The sequence below is a fragment of the Salmo salar genome, chromosome 05 (assembly GCF_965601325.2).
Source record: "Salmo salar chromosome 05, fSalSal1, whole genome shotgun sequence".
NCBI lineage: Eukaryota > Metazoa > Chordata > Actinopteri > Salmoniformes > Salmonidae > Salmo > Salmo salar.
In genome coordinates, this window is record NC_138295.1 from 2,760,001 (window position 1) to 2,775,504 (window position 15,504).

The 15,504-nt window shown below is 46.0% G+C and overlaps 1 non-coding gene across 1 annotated transcript; it reads left to right on the plus strand.

Annotated features, from left to right (window-relative positions):
* Positions 1-15,087: 15,087 nt before the first annotated feature.
* Positions 15,088-15,161, plus strand: trnat-ugu (transfer RNA threonine (anticodon UGU)). The gene has a single exon. It is a non-coding gene; the product is annotated as a tRNA-Thr (tRNA).
* Positions 15,162-15,504: the final 343 nt, after the last annotated feature.

The window sequence follows — 15,504 nt, forward strand, 5'->3', positions numbered from 1 at the left end:
AGTGTGCTGCCTAATCGTGACGAAAGGCTGCACTAACTGCGATACGTAGTTGTCTTACCTGCCTTAGTTGAGTGCACTGGCTGTAAATCACTGGATAAGTGTGTCTGCTAATGTGACGCTCGTCGTCGAAACGAGTAGACCGAGGTGCAGCGTGTTAAGGGCTCATGATATTTACTTCATTTAACTCAGAACACTTAACAAAAACAACGTCAAAACGAACGTCACGTTCTGCAGGCTATACTGAGCCGTACAAAAACAAGATCCCACAACTGAAGGAGGGAAAAAGGGGCTGCCTAAGTATGGTTCCCAATCAGAGACAACGACAGACAGCTGCCTCCGATTGGAAACCATACTAGACCAATAAAAAAAAATACAACGTAGAAATAGAAAACATAGAATAGAACAAAGAACTACAACATCTAGAATGCCCACCCAAATCACACCCTGACCTAACCAAAAATAGAGAAACAAAACGTCTCTCTCAGGTCAGGGCGTGTCTGCTAAATTACCAAACTTGTAAATGTAATATATATATATATATATATATATATATATTATTATTTTTTATGCAACAGTTGTATGATATTTCATTGTCCAGTAGAATGTCTACAATGTGCAGAATGTGTTGTTGGTTCAGAGTGACAGGATAACAGGTGATTAAAAGATCTCTCTCCATTCTATCCTGTCAACAGTCTCTTCCTCTTCCTCTACTGTCTGTCCTTCAGTCAGCCCCGCCCCCCCTCTCTCTCTCTCTCTATCACTCTTCCTCCCTCTACTGTAATGACATCAGCCATCGACACGTGTGGGAACCTTCAGTGGCCCCCCCCATCCTGGCTCTAACCCCTTGACCCCCTGCTGAGTGACCAGGGCTATTTTAGGATCCTGTAAACACGGGAGCTTCCTTCCCAGAGCAGTTCCAGGATCCCTCTACTTACTTACTACATTATTCACAAGCTGAAGTTAAAGAACAGCCACAGTAAAACAGATTATCTACTTCACAATCAAACAGCTGAAGTTACAGAACAGAGATATTTATGCTTCTTATGTAGCAATCTATCTGATTCAATAACATGAAATACATGAATACATGACCAGCTAAGTAGAGAGAAACGAGAGAAGTAGAAGAGAAGTAGAAAACTGATTTTGGATAATAACCTAATCTCTACATTATTAACAACAAGCAACTGTTGGAAACTAATCTTGTGACCTCACCAGGAACAATTCCTGGTCCTGACTATAGGATAATGTATTGATCCACAGCCCTAACTATAGGATAATGTATTAATCCACAGCCCTAGCTATAGGATAATATATTGATCCACAGTCCTAACTATAGGATAATGTATTGATCCACAGCCCTATCTAAAGGATAATGTATTGATCCACAGTCCTATCTATAGGATAATGTATTGATCCACAGTCCTAACTAGTGGATAATGTATTAATCCACAGTCCTATCTATAGGATAATGTATTGATCCACAACCCTAACTATAGGATAATGTATTAATCCACAGTCCTATCTAAAGGATAATGTATTAATCCACAGTCCTATCTATAGGATAATATATGAATCCATAGTCCTAACTATAGGATAATGTATTGATCCACAGTCCTAACTATAGGATAATGTATTAATCCACAGCCCTATCTAAAGGATAAGGTATTGATCCACAGTCCTAACTATAGGATAATGTATTGATCCACAGCCCTAGCTATAGGATAATATATTGATCCACAGTCCTAACTATAGGATAATGTATTGATCCACAGTCCTAACTAGAGGATAATATATTGATCCACAGTCCTAACTATAGGATAATGTATTGATCCACAGCCCTAACTAGTAGGATAATGTATTGATCCACAGTCCTAACTAGAGGATAATGTATTGATCCACAGCCCTAACTATAGGATAATGTATTGATCCACAGCCCTAACTATAGGATAATGTATTGATCCACAGTCCTAACTATAGGATAATGAATTGATCCACAGCCCTATCTAAAGGATAAGGTATTGATCCACAGTCCTATCTACAGGATAATATATTGATCCACAGTCCTATCTATAGGATAATGTATTGATCCACAGTCCTAACTATAGGATAATGTATTGATCCACAGTCCTAACTAGTAGGATAATATATTGATCCACAGTCCTAACTATAGGATAATGTATTGATCCACAGTCCTAACTAGTGGATAATATATTGATCCACAGTCCTAACTAGTGGATAATATATTGATCCACAGCCCTATCTATAGGATAATGTATTGATCCACAGCCCTATCTATAGGATAATATATTGATCCACAGTCCTATCTATAGGATAATAAATTGATCCACAGTCCTATCTATAGGATAATGTATTGATCCACAGTCCTATCTACAGGATAATATATTGATCCACAGTCCTATCTATAGGATAATGTATTGATCCACAGTCCTAACTATAGGATAATGTATTGATCCACAGTCCTATCTATAGGATAATATATTGATCCACAGTCCTATCTATAGGATAATGTATTGATCCACAGTCCTATCTATAGGATAATATATTGATCCACAGTCCTATCTATAGGATAATGTATTGATCCACAGCCCTATCTATAGGAATAATATATTGATCCACAGTCCTATCTATAGGAAAATATATTGATCCACAGTCCTAACTAGAGGATAATATATTGATCCACAGTCCTATCTATAGGATAATATATTGATCCACAGTCCTAACTAGTGGATAATATATTGATCCACAGTCCTAACTAGTGGATAATATATTGATCCACAGTCCTAACTAGAGGATAATGTACTGATCCACAGCCCTATCTATAGGATAATGTATTGATCCACAGTCCTAACTAGAGGATAATGTATTGATCCACAGCCCTATCTATAGGATAATGTATTGAGCCACAGTCCTATCTATAGGATAATATATTGATCCACAGTCCTAACTAGAGGATAATATATTGATCCACAGTCCTATCCATAGGATAATATATTGATCCACAGTCCTAACTAGTGGATAATATATTGATCCACAGTCCTAACTAGTGGATAATATATTGATCCACAGTCCTAACTAGTGGATAATATATTGATCCACAGTCCTAACTATAGGATAATATATTGATCCACAGTCCTATCTAGAGGATAATATATTGATCCACAGTCCTAACTAGTGGATAATATATTGATCCACAGTCCTAACTAGTGGATAATATATTGATCCACAGTCCTATCTATGGATAATATTTTGATCCACAGTCCTAACTAGTGGATAATGTATTGATCCATAGTCCTAACTAGTGGATAATATATTGATCCACAGTCCTATCTATGGATATTATATTGATCCACAGTCCTAACTAGTGGATAATATATTGATCCACAGTCCTAACTAGTGGATAATATATTGATCCACAGTCCTAACTATAGGATAATATATTGATCCACAGTCCTATCTATAGGATAATATATTGATCCACAGCCCTATCTATTGGATAATATATTGATCCACAGTCCTAACTAGTGGATAATATATTGATCCACAGTCCTATCTATGGATAATATATTGATCCACAGTCCTAACTAGTGGATAATGTATTGATCCACAGTCCTAACTAGTGGATAATATATTGATCCACAGTCCTAACTAGTGGATAATATATTGATCCACAGTCCTAACTATAGGATAATATATTGATCCACAGTCCTAACTAGTGGATAATATATTGATCCACAGTCCTAACTAGAGGATAATGTATTGATCCACAGTCCTAACTAGTGGATAATATATTGATCCACAGTCCTATCTATAGGATAATATATTGATCCACAGCAGCTGACTGGATAGGAGAATAGGGGCTGTATGTGGCACTCGCTCCTCTCCTCAACCCATCTGTTCATCTCCACCAACCCACCTGTTCCTCTCCTCTCCTCAACCCACCTGTTCCTCTCCTCTCCTCAACCCACCTGTTCCTCTCCTCAACCCACCTGTTCCTCTCCTCAACCCACCTGTTCCTCTCCTCTCCTCAACCCACCTGTTCCTCTCCTCTCCTCAACCCACCTGTTCCTGTCCTCTCCTCAACCCACCTGTTCCTCTCCTCTCCTCAACCCACCTGTTCCTCTCCTCAACCCACCTGTTCCTCTCCTCTCCTCAACCCACCTGTCCCTCTCCTCAACCCATCTGTTCCTCTCCTCAACCCACCTGTTCCTCTCCTCTCCTCAACCCACCTGTTCCTCTCCTCAACCCATCTGTTCCTCTCCTCTCCTCAACCCACCTGTTCCTCTCCTCTCCTCAACCCACCTGTTCCTCTCCTCAACCCACCTGTTCCTCTCCTCTCCTCAACCCACCTGTTCCTCTCCTCTCCTCAACCCACCTGTTCCTCTCCTCAACCCACCTGTTCCTCTCCTCTCCTCAACCCACCTATTCCTCTCCTCTCCTCAACCCACCTATTCCTCTCCTCTCCTCAACCCACCTGTTCCTCTCCTCAACCCACCTGTTCCTCTCCTCTCCTCAACCCACCTATTCCTCTCCTCAACCCACCTGTTCCTCTCCTCAACCCACCTGTTCCTCTCCTCTCCTCAACCCACCTATTCCTCTCCTCAACCCACCTATTCCTCTCCTCAACCCACCTGTTCTTCTCCTCTCCTCAACCCACCTATTCCTCTCCTCAACCCACCTATCCCTCTCCTCAACCCACCTGTTCCTCTCCTCTCCTCTCCTCAACCCACCTATTCCTCTCCTCAACCCACCTATTCCTCTCCTCAACCCACCTGTTCCTCTCCTCTCCTCAACCCACCTATTCCTCTCCTCTCCTCAACCCACCTATTCCTCTCCTCAACCCACCTGTTCCTCTCCTCTCCTCAACCCACCTATTCCTCTCCTCTCCTCAACCCACCTCTCCTCTCCTCTCCTCAACCCACCTGTTCCTCTCCTCAACCCACCTGTTCCTCTCCTCTCCTCAACCCACCTATTCCTCTCCTCAACCCACCTGTTCCTCTCCTCTCCTCAACCCACCTATTCCTCTCCTCAACCCACCTATTCCTCTCCTCTCCTCAACCCACCTCTCCTCTCCTCTCCTCAACCCACCTGTTCCTCTCCTCAACCCACCTGTTCCTCTCCTCTCCTCAACCCACCTATTCCTCTCCTCAACCCACCTGTTCCTCTCCTCTCCTCAACCCACCTATTCCTCTCCTCAACCCACCTATTCCTCTCCTCAACCCACCTGTTCCACCCCTCTGGAGGGGGGGGGGTAGCATCCTGTTCCTGTCAATTACACACACACCTTTCTGTGTCCTAAATGGCACCCTATTTCCCCACATAGTGCTCTATTGGCCCTAGTCAAAAGTAGTGCACCGTATAGGGAATAGGGTGCACTTGAAGAGGAGACAGAAGAAAGCACTGGTCTCTAGGTACTTCAGACAGAGAGCAGGAAGACGCTGGGATGTGGAATGTCCATCCAGGAAGTTCACTTCAGGATGAGAGGGAACAGGGAAGTCTGAAATGACATCCTATGCAATACTTCTTACTAAAGACACTATGTAGGGAATAGGGTATGAGAGCCAAAGGGCACTATCTAGGAAATAGGGTACGAGAGCCAAAGGGCACTATATAGGAAATAGGGTACGAGAGCCAAAGGGCACTATATAGGAAATAGGGTACGAGAGCCAAAGGGCACTATCTAGGAAATAGGGTATGAGAGCCAAAGGGCACTATATAGGAAATAGGGTACGAGAGCCAAAGGGCACTATGTAGGGAATAGGGTATGAGAGCCAAAGGGCACTATGTAGGAAATAGGGTATGAGAGCCAAAGGGCACTATGTAGGGAATAGGGTACGAGAGCCAAAGGGCACTATGTAGGGAATAGGGTTCAAGAGCCAAAGGGCACTATGTAGGGAATAGGGTACGAGAGCCAAAGGGCACTATATAGGGAATAGGGTATGAGAGCCAAAGGGCACTATCTAGGAAATAGGGTATGAGAGCCAAAGGGCACTATATAGGGAATAGGGTATGAGAGCCAAAGGGCACTATCTAGGAAATAGGGTATGAGAGCCAAAGGGCACTATGTAGGGAATAGGGTTCAAGAGCCAAAGGGCACTATATAAGAAATAGGGTGCCATTTGGGATGTGATCTGGGACCCTTGACTGTGGCCCAGTTTGTACAGTGCGCACTTCCAACTCCAGGATTGTGGGTTCAACTCCTGCCGACCCATTCAACAATGTATGAACACATGACTGTAAGGAGCTTTGGATAACAGTGTCTGCTATATAAGGGGTCTTCCTTCCTTCTGTTGGTGTGAGGCATTATGGGTAATGGGTTTGGAGAAGTGGCCACATGCTGCTGTTTCCACGAGGAGGGAGAGTCATGAGGAAGGGGGAGTAATGAGGAAGGGGGAGTCATGAGGAGGGGGAGTCATGAGGAGGGGGAGTCATGAGGAAGGGGGAGTCATGAAGAGGGGGAGTCATGAAGAGGGGGAGTCAAGAGGAGGGGGAGTCATGAGGAGGGGGAGTCATGAGGAGGGGGAGTCATGAGGAGGGGGAGTCATGAGGAAGGGGGAGTCATGAGGAGGGGGAGTCATGAGGAGGGGGAGTCATGAGGAAGGGGGAGTCACGAGGAAGGGGGAGTCACGAGGAAGGGGGAGTCATGAGGAGGGGGAGTCACGAGGAGGGAGAGTCATGAGGACGGAGAGGAGGGGGAGTCATGAGGAGGGGGAGTCACGAGGAGGGGGAGTCACGAGGAGGGGGAGTCACGAGGAGGGGGAGTCACGAGGAAGGAGAGTCACGAGGAAGGGGGAGTCACGAGGAAGGGGGAGTCACGAGGAAGGGGGAGTCACGAGGAAGGGGGAGTCACGAGGAGGGGGAGTCACGAGGAGGGGGAGTCACGAGGAAGGAGAGTCACGAGGAAGGGGGAGTCACGAGGAGGGGGAGTCACGAGGAGGGGGAGTCACGAGGAAGGAGGAGTCACGAGGAAGGGGGAGTCACGAGGAAGGGGGAGTCACGAGGAAGGGGGAGTCACGAGGAGGGAGAGTCACGAGGAGGGGGAGTCACGAGGAGGGGCAGTCATGAGGAAGGGGGAGTCACGAGGAAGGGGGAGTCACGAGGAGGGAGAGTCACGAGGAGGGGGGAGTCACGAGGAAGGGGGAGTCACGAGGAGGGGGAGTCACGAGGAGGGGCAGTCACGAGGAAGGAGAGTCAAGAGGAGGGAGTGGAGGGGGAGTCATGAGGAGGGGGAGTCACGAAGAGGGGGAGTCAAGAGGAGGGGGAGTCATGAGGACTGACTCTAGTCTGGACTGAGGAACCACTGGGAGTCTGGACTGGGGAACCACTGGGAGTCTGGACTGAGGAACCACTGGGAGTCTGGACTGAGGAACCACTGGGAGTCTGGACTGAGGAACCACTGGGAGTCTGGACTGGGGAACCACTGGGAGTCTGGACTGGGGAACCACTGGGAGTCTGGACTGAGGAACCACTGGGAGTCTGGACTGGGGAACCACTGGGAGTCTGGACTGAGGAACCACTGGGAGTCTGGACTGAGGGACCACTGGGAGTCTGGACTGAGGAACCACTGGGAGTCTGGACTGAGGAACCACTGGGAGTCTGGACTGGGGAACCACTGGGAGTCTGGACTGAGGAACCACTGGGAGTCTGGACTGAGGAACCACTGGGAGTCTGGACTGAGGAACCACTGGGAGTCTGGACTGGGGAACCACTGGGAGTCTGGACTGGGGAACCACTGGGAGTCTGGACTGAGGAACCACTGGGAGTCTGGACTGAGGAACCACTGGGAGTCTGGACTGAGGAACCACTGGGAGTCTGGACTGAGGAACCATTGGGAGTCTGGACTGAGGAACCACTGGGAGTCTGGACTGGGGAACCACTGGGAGTCTGGACTGGGGAACCAGAGGGGTAGAGATCTGGCCAGGGAGAGAGAGAGGGGTGGAGATCTGGCCAGGGAGAGAGAGAGGGGTAGAGATCTGGCCAGGGAGAGAGAGAGGGGTAGAGATCTGGCCAGAGAGAGAGAGAGGGGTAGAGATCTGGCCAGGGAGAGAGAGGGGTAGAGATCTGACCAGGGAGAGAGAGAGGGGTAGAGATCTGGCCAGGGAGAGAGAGAGAGGGGTAGAGATCTGGCCAGGGAGAGAGAGAGAGAGGGGTAGAGATCTGGCCAGGGAGAGAGAGAGAGGTAGAGATCTGGCCAGGGAGAGAGAGAGAGGTAGAGATCTGGCCAGGGAGCGAGAGGTAGAGATCTGGCCAGGGAGAGAGAGGGGTAGAGGTCTGGCCAGAGAGAGAAAGAGAGAGGGGTAGAGATCTGGCCAGGGAGAGAGAGAGAGGTAGAGGTCTGGCCAGAGAGAGAGAGAGAGGTAGAGATCTGGCCAGGGAGAGAGAGGGGTAGAGATCTGGCCAGGGAGAGAGAGGGGTAGAGATCTGGCCAGGGAGAGAGAGAGGGGTAGAGATCTGGCCAGGGGGAGAGAGAGGGGTAGAGATCTGGCCAGGGAGAGAGAGAGGGGTAGAGATCTGGCCAGGGAGAGAGAGAGAGGGGTAGATATGTGGCCAGGGAGAGAGAGAGAGGGGTAGAGATCTGGCCAGGGAGAGAGAGAGAGAGGGTTAGAGATCTGGCCAGGGAGAGAGAGAGAGGTAGAGATCTGGCCAGGGAGAGAGAGAGAGGTAGAGATCTGGCCAGGGAGCAAGAGGGAGAGAGAGAGAGGTAGAGATCTGGCCAGGGAGAGAGAGAGAGGTAGAGATCTGGCCAGGGAGCGAGAGGTAGAGATCTGGCCAGGGAGAGAGAGGGGTAGAGGTCTGGCCAGAGAGAGAGAGAGGGGTAGAGATCTGGCCAGGGAGAGAGAGAGAGAGGTAGAGGTCTGGCCAGAGAGAGAGAGAGAGGTAGAGATCTGGCCAGGGAGAGAGAGGGGTAGAGATCTGGCCAGGGAGAGAGAGAGGGGTAGAGATCTGGCCAGGGGGAGAGAGAGGGGTAGAGATCTGGCCAGGGAGAGAGAGAGGGGTAGAGATCTGGCCAGAGAGAGACAGGGGTAGAGGTCTGGCCAGAGAGAGAGAGGTAGAGATCTGGCCAGGGAGAGAGAGAGGGGTAGAGATCTGGCCAGGGAGAGAGAGAGAGATAGAGGTAGAGGTCTGGCCAGGGAGAGAGAGAGGGGTAGAGATCTGGCCAGGGAGAGAGAGAGGGGTAGAGATCTGGCCAGGGAGGGAGAGAGAGGTAGAGATCTGGCCAGGGAGAGAGAGAGGGGTAGAGATCTGGCCAGGGAGAGAGAGAGAGGTAGAGATCTGGCCAGAGAGAGAGAGAGGGGTAGAGATCTGGCCAGGGAGAGAGAGAGGGGTAGAGATCTGGCCAGGGAGAGAGAGAGGGGTAGAGATCTGGCCAGGGAGAGAGAGAGGGGTAGAGATCTGGCCAGGGAGAGAGAGGGGTAGAGATCTGGCCAGGGAGAGAGAGAGGGGTAGAGATCTGGCCAGGGAGAGAGAGAGGGGTAGAGATCTGGCGAGAGAGAGAGGGGTAGAGATCTGGCCAGGGAGAGAGAGAGGGGTAGAGATCTGGCCAGGGAGAGAGAGAGGGGTAGAGATCTGGCCAGGGAGAGAGAGAGAGGTAGAGATCTGGCCAGAGAGAGACAGGGGTAGAGGTCTGGCCAGAGAGAGAGAGGTAGAGATCTGGCCAGAGAGAGAGAGAGGGGTAGACATCTGGCCAGAGAGAGAGAGAGAGCTACTCAAAACATGACATCTGTTCTGGTAGTTAGTAGATAGTGCTGTTCTGGTAGTGCAAAGTTAGTTGACCACTGATAAAATAAATGGTTTAGTACTCTGACCTAAATATCTGCACTAGACTTCAGCCTTTTCTGTGCTCATCCACCCACAGACATAGAAACAGACACAGGGACAGACACAGGGACAGACACAGGGACAGACAGACATCCCTGGTAAACATGTCTTAATAACATGCTAATAAACACATCTTAATAACATGCTAATAAACACATCTTAATAACATGCTAATAAACACACCTTAATAACATGCTAATAAACACATCTTAATAACATGCTAATAAACACACCAATAACATGCTAATAAACACATCTTAATAACATGCTAATAAACACATCTTAATAACATGCTAATAAACACACCTTAATAACATGCTAATAAACACATCTTAATAACATGCTAATAAACACACCAATAACATGTTTCACCTACTCTGTTTCTATACATTTTAGTCATTTAGCAGACGCTCTTATCCAGAGCGACTTACATTGCATACATTTCATTTTTTTTCTTCTGCACTGGTCCCCCATGGGAATCGAACCCACAACCCTGGCGTTGCACACACTATGCTCTACCAACTGAGCCACACGGAGATGTACTGTTAAAATAAGCAGTAGGTTGTTGGGCACAGACTACCAGGCTACAGGGACATACATTAGGCTGCAGCGTTCAAACACAGATATGGGTATTTGAAGAACCTGTTTGGCACAGAAGTGGCACACGAATGTACAACATCCTTCCCCCTAGTGGATGGACCTGGTATACGCATGCACATTGATTAGACTATGAAAAATAAACACTGAGAAGTGTCCCAGAATTCACATAATACAGTACTGTATTTCAGTAGCTCAATGGAACCTTCTGTCTCTCTCTCTCTCTGTCTCTCTCTGTCTCTCTCTCTCTCTCTCTGTCTCTCTCTCTCTCTCCCTCTCTCTCTCTGTCTCTCTCTCTCTCTCTCTCTCTCTCTCTCCAAACCCAAATAACCAGATATTGAGGTGACTCATGGTCGAGATACATTCCTCTCTTCCTCCCACCAGTATTTCACACTCCCCCTCTCCATCCTTCCCTCTCTCTCTCTCTCTCTCTCTCTCCCTCTCCATTTTCCCATCACCTCAGAGGGTCCTGGGAAAGCCAGAACCAGGACAGGCATTTCCTGCCTTAACTCATCCAATCTTTAAATATGTGACATCAAACTTTTATTAGGCTTGGCTTGTCTATAATATCCCACTCACAGTCTGTCTACAAGGATTACACAATACTAAGATAATACATGGTCCTCTAAGTTAATCATTAAGTACTTTTGCATGTTTGATGTACATCTTTATGATAGGCCTATAATTACTTTCTACTTTATCTTCTTCTTCCACCTCTGTAGAAGATGATCTGTTCAGTGACATAGCATCAGAGATAGTATCATAGCGTCAGAGATAGTATCATAGCATCAGAGATAGTATCATAGCGTCAGAGATAGTATCATAGCGTCAGAGATAGTATCATAGCATCATAGCATCAGAGATAGTATCATAGCATCAGAGATAGCATCATAGCATCAGAGATAGTATCATAGAATCAGAGATAGTATCATAGCATCAGAGATAGCATCATAGCATCAGAGATAGTATCATAGAATCAGAGATAGTATCATAGAATCAGAGATAGCATCATAGCATCATAACTACAGTGTCTCAATCAGACTCCTATATTTAAAAACAAACATTCTGCTGTAATTTGGTTGAAAAGATTAAAACAAGAGCTCATGGAGTATTATCTCCCTTCTCCACATGGACACTATTATGTCCCTTCTCTCCATGGACACTATTATCTCTCTTCTCTCCGTGGACACTATTATCTCCCTTCTCTCCGTGGACACTATTATCTCCCTTCTCCACATGGACACTATTATCTCTCTTCTCTCCGTGGACACTATTATCTCCCTTCTCTCCATGGACACTATTATCTCCCTTCTCCACATGGACACTATTATCTCTCTTCTCTCCGTGGACACTATTATCTCCCTTCTCTCCATGGACACTATTATCTCCCTTCTCCACATGGACACTATTATCTCCCTTCTCCACATGGACACTATTATCTCCCTTCTCTCCATGGACACTATTATCTCCCTTCTCCACATGGACACTATTATCTCCCTTCTCTCCGTGGACACTACTATCTCCCTTCTCTCCAAGGACACTGTTATCTCCCTTCTCCACATGGACACTAGTCTCTCCCTTCTCCACATGGACACTATTATCTCTCTTCTCCACATGGACACTATTATCTCTCTTCTCCACATGGACACTATTATCTCCCTTCTCCACATGGACACTATTATCTCTCTTCTCTCCATGGACACTATTATCTCTCTTCTCCACATGGACACTATTATCTCTCTTCTCCACATGGACACTATTATCTCTGTTCTCCACATGGGCACTATTATCTCTCTTCTCTCCATGGACACTATTATCTCTCTTCTCCACATGGACACTATTATCTCTCTTCTCCACATGGACACTATTATCTCTCTTCTCCACATGGACACTATTATCTCTCTTCTCCACATGGACACTATTATCTCTCTTCTCCACATGGACACTATTATCTCTCTTCTCCACATGGACACTATTATCTCCGTTCTCCACATGGACACTATTATCTCTCTTCTCTCCATGGACACTATTATCTCTCTTCTCTCCATGGACACTATTATCTCTCTTCTCCACATGGACACTATTATCTCTCTTCTCCACATGGACACTATTATCTCCGTTCTCTCCATGGACACCATTATCTCTCTTCTCCACATGGACACTATTATCTCCCTTCTCTCCATGGACACTATTATCTCCGTTCTCCACATGGACACTATTATCTCTCTTCTCCACATGGACACTATTATCTCTCTTCTCCACATGGACACTATTATCTCTCTTCTCCACATGGACACTATTATCTCTGTTCTCCACATGGGCACTATTATCTCTCTTCTCTCCATGGACACTATTATCTCTCTTCTCCACATGGACACTATTATCTCTCTTCTCCACATGGACACTATTATCTCTCTTCTCCACATGGACACTATTATCTCCCTTCTCCACATGGACACTATTATCTCTCTTCTCTCCATGGACACTATTATCTCTCTTCTCCACATGGACACTATTATCTCTCTTCTCCACATGGACACTATTATCTCTGTTCTCCACATGGGCACTATTATCTCTCTTCTCTCCATGGACACTATTATCTCTCTTCTCCACATGGACACTATTATCTCTCTTCTCCACATGGACACTATTATCTCTCTTCTCCACATGGACACTATTATCTCTCTTCTCCACATGGACACTATTATCTCTCTTCTCCACATGGACACTATTATCTCTCTTCTCCACATGGACACTATTATCTCCGTTCTCCACATGGACACTATTATCTCTCTTCTCTCCATGGACACTATTATCTCTCTTCTCTCCATGGACACTATTATCTCTCTTCTCCACATGGACACTATTATCTCTCTTCTCCACATGGACACTATTATCTCCGTTCTCTCCATGGACACCATTATCTCTCTTCTCCACATGGACACTATTATCTCCCTTCTCTCCATGGACACTATTATCTCCGTTCTCCACATGGACACTATTATCTCTCTTCTCCACATGGACACTATTATCTCTCTTCTCCACATGGACACTATTATCTCTCTTCTCCACATGGACACTATTATCTCTGTTCTCCACATGGGCACTATTATCTCTCTTCTCTCCATGGACACTATTATCTCTCTTCTCCACATGGACACTATTATCTCTCTTCTCCACATGGACACTATTATCTCTCTTCTCCACATGGACACTATTATCTCTCTTCTCCACATGGACACTATTATCTCTCTTCTCCACATGGACACTATTATCTCTCTTCTCCACATGGACACTATTATCTCCGTTCTCCACATGGACACTATTATCTCTCTTCTCTCCATGGACACTATTATCTCTCTTCTCTCCATGGACACTATTATCTCTCTTCTCCACATGGACACTATTATCTCTCTTCTCCACATGGACACTATTATCTCCGTTCTCTCCATGGACACCATTATCTCTCTTCTCCACATGGACACTATTATCTCCCTTCTCTCCATGGACACTATTATCTCCGTTCTCCACATGGACACTATTATCTCTCTTCTCCACATGGACACTATTATCTCTCTTCTCCACATGGACACTATTATCTCTCTTCTCCACATGGACACTATTATCTCTCTTCTCCACATGGACACTATTATCTCCGTTCTCCACATGGACACTATTATCTCTCTTCTCCACATGGACACTATTATCTCCGTTCTCTCCATGGACACTATTATCTCTCTTCTCCACATGGACACTATTATCTCCCTTCTCTCCATGGACACTATTATCTCCCTTCTCTCCATGGACACTACTATCTCCCTTCTCTCCAAGGACACTGTTATCTCCCTTCTCCACATGGACACTAGTCTCTCCCTTCTCCACATGGACACTATTATCTCCCTTCTCTCCATGGACACTATTATCTCTCTTCTCCACATGGACACTATTATCTCCCTTCTCTCCATGGAAACTACTATCTCCCTTCTCTCCAATAAAAGTGATGCTTCATAAAGGGATGGACTGGAAATAGCTCCAGCACGCCTGTCGTTAAACGGCCATCAGCTACCTGAAAATGTGAGCATTACATTGGCAAAGCAGACTGCCGATTTATTTTTCACAGAATGCAACTTGACAAATGGTTTGGCAATTAAAAAATGCATTTTCTTCCGACTTCTTCCTGGAGACGGTACTCTGCGTACGGAATCTGTAGCTCATGAATGGACAGAGAAGCGCCATTTGGCCAAGAAGACGTAATCTCCTAAATGTGTTTATGTATGTATTATAGCCTACACATGTTCCTGGCAGCCCTAAAGAGGAACGCTATTTTACGGCAAAGCCTATAACTATATGCATTCCTTCATCTAAATCAAATCAATATAGAATAGATCATATTAAACACTTTCCAAAACCCATAAGGACTTATTCAAATCAAATCAAAGTTTATTGGTCACAATACACAGATTAGTTTCATAGCCGGCAGGAAGTAGGGGAGGTGAGAGTATGCAGCATCCCTGAAATATCTGAATTAAATAACAAATATGAATTAGTATTTATTATTTTTCACAAAAATTGTGCACAGGGCCTTTAATAGTCCTGTATTATGGGATATATCCGTCTGCTGTACCAGCGCAGGCAACAAGATCAAATCACATAGTCCCGTGTGGCTCAGTTGGTAGAGCATGGTGTTTGTAACGCCAGGGTTGTGGGTTCGATTCCCATGGGGGACCAGTACGGGGGAAAAAAATGGTATGAACTGTATGCATTCACTACTGTAAGTTGTTCTGGATAAGAGTGTCTGCTAAATGACTAAGATGTAAGATAAGTCCTCCTATTTGTCTGCCTCTTCAGTCCATTGGCTGTTGCGAATGTCAGGCTCCACTCTGCGAAGCACATTGATCTATAAGGTTAAATCATGGTGAGATTGTAGAGTCCTAAATAAATAGTGCAGTTTGTTTAGATTTTACAGCGAACTAGCTACGTCAAATGCTGATATTGACTTTGGTGTTATTGTGTGCAGCTAGGTTTCGGCCAGCCGGCCCATAGGGAGCATTGCATTGTGGGTTTTGCAGT